At 55.9% G+C, this 15,074-nt stretch overlaps 1 protein-coding gene across 2 annotated transcripts in view; it reads right to left on the bottom strand.

The window, feature by feature from the left end:
- LRRC8A (leucine rich repeat containing 8 VRAC subunit A) overlaps positions 1-14,152 on the bottom strand; it is a 50,919-nt gene extending 36,767 nt beyond the window's left edge. Inside the window, exon 1 of one of the 2 annotated variants that reach the window (XM_069237021.1) lies at positions 14,078-14,152. The gene's annotated coding sequence lies outside the window, so the exon portion shown is untranslated. Of the gene's footprint in view, positions 1-13,681; positions 13,982-14,077 lie in introns of those variants that run through there. The other variant, XM_069237020.1, reaches the window with a different exon arrangement.
- Positions 14,153-15,074: the final 922 nt, after the last annotated feature.

Here is a 15,074-nt window from a genome sequence, read left to right as displayed (position 1 = left end):
AGCATCCTAGTACCTGACCCCACTCGGGGCTTCTAGGGACAGACCCAAAGTGGAGGGGGGATCGATACAGTATGAAGGGGTGGGAAGGGTAGAGAGCACAGGAGCTGGACTATAGACAGTACCCTCCGGTGAGGAGCCGGGATAGTGGGGGTGGAGATTTGCCCCCACAGCACCATGACGTCCAACTATCACACGTCCTGGCACATCTTTCATTCGACTAAACTCAACGTTCGTCTGCCCTACACAGAAGGGACATGGGGGAGGGGCACAGCCCTCAGGGGCACCAGACCCAGCTGGGCCATCTACTGCCACATGAACATTCATTGTCATTGCTCCATGCAAACTCAAGGCAGGGTCTTCTACCACCGCCTCCCCATCATCACCCAGACCATCTACCATTGCACCCCATATCTCTAGTTCTCATTTTGCGTTTTCATCCATTCAAACCTTCCAAAGCCGACACTCTTCTGCCACTGCCCACTCCAACAAATCAGTCCACCATTTATGCTGTGTTGGAGGAGCAGGGTTGGCTCAGTGAATGGCGATACGCCGCCTGGCCTGTACTAGTTCCAGCTAGGCAGATCTGCATTTAATCTTGCTACCTTCCTTAGGGAGTGGCAGCAGTCCCAGAAGGCATCGTTTCATTGTTAGGTCAGCATTCACCGCCATCACCCTTTGCATGCGTGCAGTATCTCGTCCCAAAAATGTCTCACCACATGGCCGGTCTCCTTAACATCCAAAATCAGCAACGGATATTCCACACCTCACACACCCAGCATAGGGTGTTGGGTAAACCTTGTGTAGGTGCTACGGTGTCAGGTATGCTCTGATCCAATTTTGAGACCTCTAAATGGACTCTACTCTAACACCAGTGCAGTAGGACCATCTTGCTCAATGCTACCCTGCCCATGACTGACATCAGGTTCATATTGATGGTGGTGTGTTATCTGTATGCACAAACAGCAAAACCTCCGAGTCTCCCAGGGTAGCCCCGCTGAGCAAAGGTCAGCTTCAGCTATATCGATTAAGCACCACAGGGGGAAAGCACGGTCTGTGGCGGGTGACATGAAGTCCGGTCACCCTCCCAAAATCAGCCATGGGTCGTAGTAGGCAGGGCACAGAGTTCTCCGGTTCAGTCACATATAGCAGATTCATCTGTATACATTGACGCAGCGTGCGGCATGTCCCCTAATCGCACATCCCGAGCCTCAAGCTCAGCCCTCAGACACATCACTAATGGCTCCATGGCAAGTGCAAATAGGAGTGCGGGCAGTAGACAACCCCGTCTGGGGCCTCTCTCTATAGTGAATGCGTCAGACACCACCCGTCCGGTGCACACCCTCACACTCGGTGCGGTGTATAAGAGGTGTACCCAGGACAAGAATACAGGGCCAATGCCCATCCAATGCAGTACTTCCCAGACGTATAACCTAACAGGGTGTCAAATGCCTTCTCAATATCCAAGGCGACCAATGCTGCCTGCATCACATGGGAGATTCTCAGAAGGTTCATGCGAGTACCTCGTCCTGGCATGCAGCCCCATGGGCCCCTGTGCACTAAATGTGACCAGTCGTCCGAGTCGCACCACAAGCACTTTCACAAGTATATTAATGTCTACACTGAGCATATACAATGGGCAGTATGAACTGGGGTTATGCTGGGTCCCTGCAAACTTTTTAAAAGCATAATTATCAGGGCTTCCCGCATGTGGACTGGTAAGGCTCCGTTGGTGCTTGTCTCACAAAAGGTTTCCAACAATCTAGGGAGTAGGGAAGCAGAGTATGCCTAAAAATATTCAACGGGGAGACCATTAGGTCTGAAGGGATTCCTGTTGTTCCTATAACTGTATGTTTTCATCGAGCCTCTCAGTCTGGGCCACCGTCGGGTGGGGGGGGGGGGGGGGGGGGGGGGCTGTGGGTGCACAACTCCATGCAAAAAAATCCCTTACCTCGTGGGCACCAGTGCACTCTGGGGATGCGTACCCTGCTGCCAGGTGATCCCACAGGGGCAAATTTATCACTGCTTGCCCCACAGCCGTTCCACCATCCAGCCAACTTAGGGAAAGAATTAGTGGCAGGGGGCCTCTCACGTTTCACGTTTGAGCAACCAAACCAGCATGGCCCTGACCTGTCCCGCTCCTGGTAGAACCGCTGTCTGTAGTCTCTCCGAGCATGACAATCCAATGACCCCACTCTGGCACCTCCCCCAGCTCCGCATCTCCCCATCTGTCTCACCATGCATCGCTGCAGTCGGGTAAGGAGCCCTTCCCCTTCCGTCAGTTCTCCCTCTAGTCGCTTCCTGGTGCCATAGGCCTTGCCAAGGCTTTTGCCCCTAATGACCACCTTTAAAGCCTCCCATTCTGTCGCATGTCACTTAGCGGTGTTCCAGTTGGTGTCAAAGTAACCCTGTAGAGTCTCCAGCAGATCTACCTAGTATTCAGGATCACATGGCAATGTCCAGCCTGTGCACCACATCCCACATTCAAGCAACAGGGTGGGTATGATCTGACAAACAGCACACTTGATAACTCACCCTCTGGAAGTTTAAAGTGGCATCATTTGTCAAGAGAAATCAGGCCAGCTGGCTATGTGCCCTGTGTGTGGAAGTATAGCAAGATAATTCACTGACAGTCAGGTGGAGGCTCTTCCAGATGTACACAAACTGTAGCCTAGTCATGGACTCCATTAAATTCCCTACCATGTTGGGTTTTGTACCCAATCTAGGGGTGTGCCTGTCCAACCAGCCATCTATGACAATTAAAATCACCAGCCCAATGATGGGCAGGCCAACGTAAGGTAGTAGCCCCTCCTCCAATTTCTCAAAGAACCCCCCTTCATCTGTGTTGGGAATGGATATATTAAGGATGCACAACTTCCTACAGTCTGGAACGCCGTACAGTAGGACATAATGTCCCTGCACATAGACGCGTCCATGCAGCCGAAACGGGACCCTGGGGGCCACCCCAACAGACACTCCCCTGGTGTAAAAGGAGTACGCTGATGAGTAAAGCTGCCTTTTCTGTTTTTTCTGCATTTTTTGGGCCTCACCACCTAATAAATGCATCTCTTTTAGCACTCCACACCCACAGCGACTAAGTAGGAGTCCTGTATCATGACGAACAAATTCAGACCCTTCACGTCCGAAGTGAGCAAGCGTATGGGTTCACACACCATGGCTCATTGTGCATCTTGATGGTACCCCAATCCCTCCTCCTCACCCCTGAACTCCCCGGCTTGGTCCCTGACCGCACCATCTGCCCCCCAGAACCCCACCCCTCCAGGTACAAGATTTGACACTTGCTGTACAAAGATAAAAGTTCACCCAAAACTGGCCACCCAAAACTGGCCACCCACCTCCCTCCCCAGGTAAACACCTCCAAACTCAACTAATATCTGCCCAGCCATTTGTCAAAATCCATCCACTTAGTGAACTGAAACTACAGGAATGACTGTGTACTGGAACCTACCCTGTGCTTCTCAATAGGGAAACTTAGCCGAGGGACAATGTGCAGTTTAGAAAAAATGGTGGAAGCCCGAGCCACAGTTCAGCCCCGAGGCAGCACTACAGGTCCACTCACACACGTTCCCACTCTAACCAGACACAATCGTAAACAAAGAGAAAAGAAGGGGGTGGGGAAGGGAAGGGAAATGAGGGGAAGCTGACAATAGTAGCTAAAGCCCTTCATGAATGTGGCTGCAGAGCCCCTCATGAAGAAGTCGTCCGCAGCCGTGTCTCAGCCAGGGACCAATGTTCAGAGTCACTCCCTCTGGGGGACATATGAACAAGCAGCAATGCACAGTACCTTACCTGCCGTGCATCCACCGCAGGAGGGCACCCGCTCGACACTTACGACACCTGCTCCCACAGTGTTGCAGATGGAACACAGCACCGAGTGTCACCAGATAAACCAAATCATTGTCGGTCCCAGGGGTCTGAGTTTCATCTACCAGATCTGAACCAGTCTCTACCAGTGCCCTGGCCTCCTCCCTCCGCTAACACTGTACTTCTAAGTTCAGGGTACCATCAGGGTGCACCACCACCTTTGCTCTTGTGTCGGACTATTGCCTACATCTACTTCTCCGTGTAGGTGCATTCTCCCTTTCTTTTGGGGCTCTGCCCTGGGTGCCTCCCAGTGTTGTCGCAGAAGTCCTGTAGCTTCCTCTTATCTCCAGCAAATCCCATGCATCCTCTGTTGTCATAAAGAAGTGCGCACGGCCACCATGGAGCACCTTCAGTTTAGCGGGGTAAAGCAACATATAAGTGAGTCCAAATGCTTTCGATTTTTGTTTAACCCCACTAAAGAATTTCCTTTGTAGTTGAACAGCTCTAAAGTAGCCCGGAGGGATGCACATGGTGTGGTTCTCGAAGGACGGATCCCCTCAGTAGCATACTGCCTGTAGAATGGCATCCTGGTCTCTGTAACTAAAAATATTTGCTAGGACGGTTCTGGGGTGCCCCTTGGCAGCAGAGACAGGGCTTAGGGACCTGTGCACCCTCTCCACTGCAAAAAACTGCAATAGCTTCACAGCTGAGAGTGCTGCCTTGATCCAGTCTTCCAGGAATGTTTCCAGGGCACCCAATTCAACCCCCTCTGGGAATCCCACAAACCTCAGATTGCACCACGGGATCGTCTCTCCGAGTCCTCCGTTCTTGCTTCCAATTTGTTTGATCGGGCTTCGAGTGCGGTCACTGCTGTTTTCAACAACTACGACCACAAGCCCACGCGCCATCAACCACCTCAAGTGCATCCTAGTCAACGCTCGCTCCGTTCACAAACACGCCGTTGAACTCTGGGACCTCCTAGACTCCACAGCACCGGACGTCGCCTTCATCACGGAGACCTGGATGAACGCCTCCTCTGCTCCAGACATCGCCACCGCCATCCCCGAAGGCTACAAGATCTCCAGGAAAGACCGCACCAACCAAGTAGGAGGAGGTATCGCCATCGTCTTCAAAGACTCCATCAGCGTCACCACCTCCACTGAAGACTCCCCTCTTGCCGCTGAACACCTGCATTTTCAGATTCGCACCGACCCGAGGACCACCCTCAGAGGATCCCTCGTCTACCGTCCTCCCGGACCTCGCACCCCTTTCAGCGACACCATCGCCGACTTCATCTCCCCGCACGCCCTCGCCTCACCGGACTACATCCTCCTAGGCGACCTCAACTTCCATCTGGAACAAAACAACGACCCCAACACCACCACCCTGCTCGACAACCTCGCCAACCTCGGCCTCAAACAACTGGTGAACACTGCCACCCACATCGCCGGACACACACTCGACCCTATCTTCTCCGCCAGCAAACACGTCTTCTTCAGCCACGCCTCCGCCCTTCATTGGACCGACCACAGCTGCGTCCACTTCACATTCCGACGCGAGACCCGCCACCTCTGCACTCAACCCATCCCTCGCCGACAGTGGAACAAGATCCCTGAAGAGCAACTCTTCGCCGCACTCGCCGCCAACCAACCCACCCTCACCACCGACCCCAACGTCGCAGCCCTCAACCTCACAAACTGGATCTCCAACTGCGCAGACAACCTTGCTCCCCTCAAACGCTCGCAGCGACAGAACAACACCAAGAAACCCCTCTGGTTCTCTGACACCCTCAAAGAATCAAAGAAAACTTGTCGCGCACTTGAGAAAGCCTGGCGCAAGGACCGCACCGCTGACAACATGACCGCCCTCAAGAACGCTACCCGCAAACACCACCACCTGATCCGCACTGCCAAAAGGAATTTTTTCACCGACAGACTGGACAAAAACAGCCACAACAGCAGAGAACTCTTCAGCATCGTCAAGGAGTTCTCCAACCCCAGCGCCAATGCCGTCACGCCCTCACAGGATCTATGCGAATCCCTCGCCACTTTCTTCCATCGCAAGATCAGCGACCTCCACGACAGCTTCGGACACCAGACCCAACCTAACACCACCGAACCCACATCCCCGACCATCACCCTCAACAACTGGACTCACATCAGCACGGAAGAAACCAAATCCATCATGAACTCTATCCACTCCGGGGCCCCTTCGGACCCCTGCCCGCACTTCATCTTTAACAAAGCCGACAACATCATCGCCCCGCACCTCCAGACCGTCATCAACTCTTCTTTTTCTTCTGCTACCTTCCCCGAATGCTGGAAACACGCCGAAGTCAACGCCCTACTAAAGAAACCTACGGCTGACCCGAGCGACCTGAAAAACTTCTGCCCCATCTCCCTTTCCAAGGCAAAGTAATAGAGAAGACCGTCAACAAACAGCTGACCACCTTCCTGGAAGACAACAACCTGCTCGACCCCTCACAGACCGGATTCCGAACCAACCACAGCACTGAAACCGCCCTCATCTCAGTCACAGACGACATCAGAACCCTGATGGACAACGGTGAAACAGTCGCCCTCATTCTTCTCGACCTCTCGGCTGCCTTTGACACCGTCTGTCACCGCACCCTAATCACCCGCCTCCGCTCCACCGGGATCCAAGACCAGGCCCTGGACTGGATCGCCTCCTTCCTCGTAAACCGCTCCCAAAGAGTCTACCTCCCTCCGTTTCGCTCAGAACCCACTGAGATCATCTGCGGCGTACCTCAAGGCTCATCACTCAGCCCGACACTCTTCAATGTCTACATGAGCCCCCTCGCTAACATCGTACGCAAGCACGACATCATCATCACCTCCTACGCCGACGACACCCAACTTATACTCTCCCTCACCAAGGACCCCCCAGCGCCAAGACCAACCTACAAGAGGGTATGAAGGACGTCGCAGATTGGATGAGGCTCAGCCGCCTAAAGCTGAACTCTGAAAAAACTGAAGTCCTCATCCTCGGCAACACCCCGTCCGCCTGGGACGACTCCTGGTGGCCCACGGCCCTCGGCACCGCACCAACCCCCGCAGACCACGCCCGCAACCTCGGCTTCATCTTGGACCCCCTTCTCACCATGACCAAGCAAGTCAACGCCGTGTCCTCCGCCTGCTTCCTCACCCTCTGCATGCTCCGCAAGATCTTCCGCTGGATCCCCGCCGACACCAGAAAAACCGTGACCCACGCCCTCGTCACGAGCCGCCTGGACTACGGCAACACCCTCTACGCTGGGACCACCGCCAAACTCCAAAATCGCCTGCAACGCATTCAAAACGCCTCAGCCCGTCTCATCCTCGACGTACCCCGCAACAACCACATCTCCGCACACCTGAGACACCTGCATTGGCTCCCAGTCAGCAAAAGGATCACCTTCCGACTTCTCACCCACGCACACAAAGCCCTCCACGACAAGGGACCGGAATACCTCAACAGACGCCTCAACTTCTACGTCCCCACCCGCCCCCTCCGCTCCTCTGGCCTCGCACTCGCCGCCGTCCCTCGCATCCGACGCTCCACGGCGGGTGGGAGATCTTTCTCCTTCCTGGCGGCCAAGACCTGGAACTCCCTCCCCACCAGCCTCAGGACCACCCAGGACCACTCCGCTTTCCGGAGACTCCTAAAGACCTGGCTGTTCGAGCAGCGATAACCACCCCCTTTGTCCCTAGCGCCTTGAGACCCGCGCGGGTGAGTAGCGCGCTTTATAAATGCTAATGATTTGATTTGATTTCAATTAGTCATTTGCTCCTGCATCTTGGACACCTGCTGTACTGTTTCGATAGATCTTTCGGCCACCTTGCGGACATCTGTTCTCAGTAGGTTGATGCCCAACGCCACGGCTTCGATCTTCACCTGCACAGTCTAACCTGATGCATCAATAGCTACGAGGATCTGGGCACCCAGTGGTTCCCACGGTCCCTGGGTCTTCCCACTGCCATCCGCCAGAGGGCCTCTGTCCACTCCGTCTTTACCTATAGTGTTTGATGAGTCCAAACAGCCTTAGTTGTCACAGGGTCCGCATCCGCCTGGTGTGGCAGACAGAACTGCCACCCCAACGAACACACCAGTCCTCGCCGTGACCACCATCCCTTGTGCTTGATTCTACTACCTCCACCTCAGTCACCAGTTTGTAGCAGCTCAGCATTAGGAAAGCTGCCACCAACCTCCCACTGTATATCACCAAGGCAAAAAACAATGCACGTAATAGAAACATGGATCACCACAATATACCCCCAAGTTACTCCTTCACCTCGACAGGGTGACCCACATTCAATCTAAGGCATAAGGCACCATTAAATCTTCAACACAACCTCCCCCACCACTGCCTCCAATCAGGTTGGCTCTGCAAGCCACAGAGCTCAGGTCATGCCTTTTATCCTGGTCTTCAAGGGAGCTCACTGCCTATCACCCACCATCTAGCCCATTCCCTTGGCCAGTTCTCTCTTGATGGATCACTGTGCTCTGTTCCCAAACTAGCTAACACGCCCTGCTGCTACCGTTCACTTCAATTATTTGGACCCCTGCACTTTAATGCCCCTCACAAGACCTCGGACCACTGCCAGTTTTCAACACCAGTCTGGCCAAATCTGTTGTTTGTACATCTGATTAAAATAAACAACTATGGTTGCAATGTAGATTATGACTTTAATCGTTTCACCAAATAGAAGAACTTCACCTCATTGATATAGCATGAAAGATTACCTACTGCTTGCACTATTCTCTATAAATTATTATCTGTCAGCAGCGAAAAGGAAGGGATCTATCTATCAGAATCAAACTCAGCAGGACCAGACACAGCATATCTGTCAGCAGCGAGCAGGAAGAGATCTATCTGGTGGAACCAGAGTCAGCAGGACCAGACACAGCATATCTGTCAGCAGCGAGCAAGAAAGGGGCTATCTGGTGGAACTATACCAAGCAGGACAAGGCACAGCATGTATGTCAGAAGCGAGCAGGAAGAGATCTATCTGGTGGAACCAGACACAGCAGGACAAGACAACATCTGTCAGCAGGAAGAGAGCCATAAGGCAGAACCAGACCCAGGAGGACCAGACATAGCAATCGCTGTCAACAGGGAGTGGGAAGGCATCAAGGAGAACCAGACCCAGATGCACCAGACAATTTATCTCGGTCTGCAACTGTGAGTGGGAAGAAATCTAGAAAAATCACACCAAGCAGGACCAGACACATTATCTCTATCAGTATCAGGCAGGAAGAGACCTGGCAGAACCAGACCCAACAGGACAAGACATCTGTCAGCAGTGAGTGAGAAGAAAACTATCCAGCACAACCGGATCCAGCATCACCAGACAAAGCATCACCAGGCACATCTGTCAGCAGCGAGCAGGAAGAGATTTAGTAGAACCAGATGCATTATCTTGGACAGCAGCGAGCGTGAACAGATCTAGCAGAGCCGGACATCTGTCAGGAGCAACAGGAAGAGATCTAGGAGAACTAGACCAAGCAGGATGAGACACATTATCGCTGTCATCAGCAAACAAGAAGAGATCTAGCAGAATCAGACTCAGCATGACCAGACACAGAATCTGTCAGCAGTGAGCAGGAAGAGATCTAGGAGAACCAGACCTAGCAGAACCGGACAACTGTCCGCAACAGGAAGAGATCTAGTAGAACCAGATCAAGCAGGACCAGACATCTGTCAGGAGTGAGCAGGAAGAGTTCTAGTATAACCAGACCCTGCAGGACCAGACATCTGTCAGCAGCGAGCAGGAAGAGATCTAGTAGAATCAGACCCAGGCATACCAGGCACATCTGTCAGCAGTGAGCGCGAAGAGATCAAACAGAACAAGACACGCCAGCAGTGAACGGGGACAGATCTAGTAGAGCCAGACCCAGAAGGACCAGACATAATTTCTGTTAGCAGCAAGCAGGAAGAGATCTAACAGAACCAGATCCAGTAGGACCAGGCATGTCAGCAGCAAGCGGAAAGAGATCTAGTAGAACCAGGTACATTATCTGTCAGCAGTGAGTGGGAAGGAATCTAGGAATCAGACCCAGCAGAACAAGACACGATCTGTCAGCAGCAGAATCAATCAAGTTTTATTTGTATAGCGTGACAATTCACCGGTGATGGCATCCAGGTGCTTGCTGCGGGTCTCATTCGAAGAGCCAAGTCTTTAACCCCTTTCAGAACTCGGCCAGTGTGGGCGAGGGGTCAAGGTGTAGGGTGTTCCAGGCTTTGGCGGTGAGATGGCGTGCCGGTGGTTCAGGTAGGTGGGTCCTTGGTCGTGGAGGGCTTTGTAGGCATGGGTCAGGAGCTTGACTAGGTATCTCTTCTGAGGTAGCAGTGAGCGGGAAGAAATCTAGCAGCACCAGACATCTGACAGCAGCGAGCAGGAATAGATCTAGTAGACCCAGACTCAGCAATACCAGGCACATCTGTCAGCAGTGAGCGGGAAGAGATCTAATAGAACCAGACCCAGCAAACCACGCATGTCAGCAGGAAAAGATCTAGTAGAACCAGACCCACCAGCACCAGACATATAATTTCTGTCAGAACCAGGCGGGACGAGATTTGGTAGGACCAGTCCCCGCAGGACCAGACATCTGTCAGCAGTGAGCAGGAAGAGATGTAGTAGAACCAGGAGCATTATATCTGTCAGCAGCAAGCAGTAAGGGATCTAGTAGAATCAGACCCAGCAGGATGAGGCACATAATCTCTGCTGTGAGCAAGAAGAGCTAGTAGAACCAGGACCAGACATCAACTCTGTGAGCAGCAAACAGGACGAGATCTAGTACTAGGCATGTCAGCAGTGAGCGGGAAGAGATCTAGTAGAACCAGACCGAGCAGGACCAGACAATATTTGTGTCAGCAGCGAGCAGGACGAGATCTAGTAGGACACAATATCTCTGCTGTGAGCAAGAAGAGATCTAGTAGAACCAGGACCAGACATTATCTCTGTGAGTGCACATATCTCCCCCAAAGCAAAAGAATGCCGCTTTGTTTGTGCACAGCACATCTTTCTTGTGCACAAAGGATCTAGTCCCTGCAGTGACATACTGACAAACTGCATCAAGCCTTGGCTATAACACAAAAAACAATACCCAAGAGGTGCTTAAATCTGAGAACCCACAGTGCTGCGCCAGGAAGCAGACAAGCCCACTGTTCCTAGTTACTCCTGATCTTGAGGCAATGTGACACAAATTAGCCTTTTACACTGAAATTCTACACAGATGAAAAGACAGTTAAAAAAAGAAAATCAATCAGTGAGAGGCGGATGAATTCCGGACAAAGGGAATTTCCTGCTGTGAAGGTCAGGGTGCGCCGGGATGCACAAGGGGAGAGGCAGTGCAGATGCCAAGGCTGGGAGGGAGGAAGGCGGCTGTGGTGCACACAGGGAGATGCTGATGTGTGTAAGGACAAGAAATGAAGAAAAAACTGTCAAAAAGAGTTGACTCGTCTCCTCCCACACAGGAGCTCCTGACACCTGTACCCAGAGGGTCCTCACACCCAGGGGCTCCTCGCCCTGTACCCGGGGAGGGGGGGGGGGGGGGGGGGGGCAGGGGCTCCTCACCCTGTACCCTGGGGATCCTCGCACCCAGGGGCTCCTCGCCCTGTACCCAGGGGCTCCTCACACCCAGGGGGTCTTCGCCCTGTACCCGGGGGGGGGGGGGGGGGGGGGGGGGGAGGGGCTCCTCACCCTGTACCCTGGGGATCCTCACACCCAGGGGCTCCTCACCCTGTACCCAAGTCCTCACACCCAGGGGCTCCTCACCCTGTACCCTGGGGATCCTCACACCCAGGGGCTCCTCACCCTGTACCCAAGTCCTCACACCCAGGGGCTCCTCACCCTGTACCCTGGGGATCCTCACACCCAGGGGCTCCTCACACCCAGGGGCTCCTCGCCCTGTACCCTGGGGGTCCTCACACCCAGGGGCTCCTCGCCCTGTACCCAGGGGGTCCTCACACACAGGGGCTCCTCGCCCTGTACCCGGGGGGTCCTCACACCCAGGGGCTCCTCGCCCTGTACCCGGGGGGTCCTCACACCCAGGGGCTCCTCGCCCTGTACCCGGGGGGTCCTCACACCCAGGGGCTCCTCGCCCTGTACCCAGGGGGTCCTCACACCCAGGGGCTCCTCGCCCTGTACCCTGGGGATCCTCACACCCAGGGGCTCCTCGCCCTGTACCCTGGGGATCCTCACACCCAGGGGCTCCTCGCCCTGTACCCGGGGGGTCCTCGCCCTGTACCCGGGGGGTCCTCGCCCTGTACCCGGAGGGGGGAGGGGGGCTCCTCGCCCTGTACCCTGGGGATCCTCACACCCAGGGGCTCCTCGCCCTGTACCCTGGGGATCCTCACACCCAGGGGCTCCTCGCCCTGTACCCTGGGGATCCTCACACCCAGGGGCTCCTCGCCCTGTACCCGGGGGGTCCTCACACCCAGGGGCTCCTCGCCCTGTACCCTGGGGGTCCTCACACCCAGGGGCTCCTCGCCCTGTACCCAGGGGGTCCTCACACCCAGGGGCTCCTCGCCCTGTACCCAGGGGGTCCTCACACCCAGGGGCTCCTCGCCCTGTACCCTGGGGATCCTCACACCCAGGGGCTCCTCGCCCTGTACCCGGGGGGTCCTCACACCCAGGGGCTCCTCGCCCTGTACCCTGGGGATCCTCACACCCAGGGGCTCCTCGCCCTGTACCCGGGGGGTCCTCACACCCAGGGGCTCCTCGCCCTGTACCCGGGGGGTCCTCACACCCAGGGGCTCCTCGCCCTGTACCCTGGGGATCCTCACACCCAGGGGCTCCTCGCCCTGTACCCGGGGGGTCCTCACACCCAGGGGCTCCTCGCCCTGTACCCTGGGGATCCTCACACCCAGGGGCTCCTCGCCCTGTACCCAGGGGGTCCTCACACCCAGGGGCTCCTCGCCCTGTACCCGGGGGGTCCTCACACCCAGGGGCTCCTCGCCCTGTACCCGGGGGGTCCTCACACCCAGGGGCTCCTCGCCCTGTACCCGGGGGGTCCTCACACCCTGGGGCTCCTCGCCCTGTACCCTGGGGATCCTCACACCCAGGGGCTCCTCACCCTGTACCCAAGTCCTCACACCCAGGGGCTCCTCGCCCTGTACCCTGGGGATCCTCACACCCAGGGGCTCCTCGCCCTGTACCCAGGGGGTCCTCACACCCAGGGGCTCCTCGCCCTGTACCCGGGGGGTCCTCACACCCTGGGGCTCCTCGCCCTGTACCCTGGGGATCCTCACACCCAGGGGCTCCTCACCCTGTACCCAAGTCCTCACACCCAGGGGCTCCTCGCCCTGTACCCAGGGGATCCTCACACCCAGGGGCTCCTCACCCTGTACCCAGGGGGTCCTCGCCCTGTACCCGGAGGGGGCTCCTCACCCTGTACCGGGGATGGGGGGGGGGGGGGGGCTCGCCTCACCCTGTATCCGGCGGGGGGGCTCCTCACCCCTGTATCCGGGGGGGGGGCTCCTCACCCCTGTATCCAGGGGGGGGGGGGCTCCTCACCCCTGTACCCTGGGGGGGCTCCCCTCACCCCTGTACCCTGGGGGGGTGGGGGGGGCTCCCCTCACCCCTGTACCCTGGGGGGGTGGGGGGGGCTCCCCTCACCCCTGTACCCTGGGGGGGGGGGGGGCTCCTCACCCCTGTACCCTGGGGGGGGGGGGGGCTCGCCCTGTACCCTGGGGGGGGGACTCCTCACCTCTGTACCCTGGGGGGGCTCCCCTCGCCCTGTACCCGGGGGGGGGGGCTCCTCACCCCTGTACCGGGGGGGGCTCCTCATACCCGGAAGAGGCCCTCCCTCAGCAAAGCCCCGACACAGACAAGTTCTGCTCCGCCCGGTTGCTCACCTGTCAGAAGCCGGCACTCAGGGCGCAGGACCTCCGTGAGCGGATCCTGTGGCCCCGCAGAGCCCCCTCGCTCCTCCCGGTACCGGCGAGCAGACACCTCCAGGCCGAGAATACAGAACCATCACCCGTGAAAACAAGCCCGAAACAAGCCTCGCCCACACAACGACAGGAGGGAACGAAAGCAAAGCACCACAATAACAGGAAGTGCTGCGGCGCGCGCTGCGGCCTCCCAAAGAGGGATCCAAAGTGACATATGAATCACAAGCAGCGGTGCCTTCCCGCCTTTAGGACGGGCAGTGCTCGCCTCCGCCCATGAATAATGTGTGCGAATGCCCATACAGGTACATGCTCCGTCACCGTGCTACTCAATAGTATATACTGGAATGTGGTCCCTACCTGAACCCAACCCAGCATGGCCGCTCATTCATCCTACAGAGGTCTCCGTCCCAACTTATGATGGCCGCACAGCTCTTTGTCCCTTTTCTATGGGAGCCAAATGATCCCGCCCCTTTTACCAGCACCAGCGAATAGCACAGCACGGACGCTGTGGGGCGGGCTCTTCCTTGGCTCCTCTAATGAGAAGGGCGGGTTGCTCGCCCCGGCCGGAAGTTGAGCTCTCGCTGCTCTTGAGTGGCAGAGGCAGATAAGTCAACAAGAAAAGTATGGAGGGGCAGGGGCAGCTCGTAGGGAGGTGAGGGGGCCGAGGGGCAGGAGCCGGGCGGGGGCAGCTAGCGAGAGGCTCCTGCTAACTCATGAGTATTAGGTCTGGTGACAGCGCAGCTCTGGCTGTCCTTCTGTGATCAACTTATAAACAGCTTCCTGCAGCACTGCTGAGGGGCTTTAGCTCCGCCCACATGATTTAGGACCCAAGTACACGTTTTCATTGGGTAGAAGTTGTGTGCCTCCGCAGAAAAAACACATCCAATTGGGCAGCTGTGACTACTTTTAGGGTCGAGCCTGCCTCGCATGCTTGCGAGACGCTTTAGTAGTTAGGAAAGGGCTGAGAGCCCCGTCCATGTCACTGGTTCATGGGCTTGCCTGTTAAAATCTGCTTGCTTTCATTAGTGGAAGGCACGCATACGTCATGCCTTTTTCGGTGGTTAGCCCTCCTCAAGCGCAGCGACCAAGTACAGAAAACATGCGAGGATCGCTGTTTTCCGTCTGGTTTGTGGACTATTTTTGTATCTTTTTTTGCAGCGCTATCTTGCTTGGCAGAAGTCGAGAGCTTTCCATGACATCGACCTTGTTACATAGTTAATTGCACTTTTGCCAGTTATGTAGATAATTGCACTTTTGTGGATAGGTTTCACTTCGAGTGAACTGTAGCAGCGCGATCGCGCTCTTTTTTTCCATTTAGTGGGGCAAGAAAAGTCCGGTTGGAAGCTTACAACTG

Source organism: Pleurodeles waltl, chromosome 6 (genome assembly GCF_031143425.1).
Source record: "Pleurodeles waltl isolate 20211129_DDA chromosome 6, aPleWal1.hap1.20221129, whole genome shotgun sequence".
Taxonomy (NCBI): domain Eukaryota; kingdom Metazoa; phylum Chordata; class Amphibia; order Caudata; family Salamandridae; genus Pleurodeles; species Pleurodeles waltl.
This window is presented reverse-complemented; position numbering and strand designations above follow the sequence as displayed.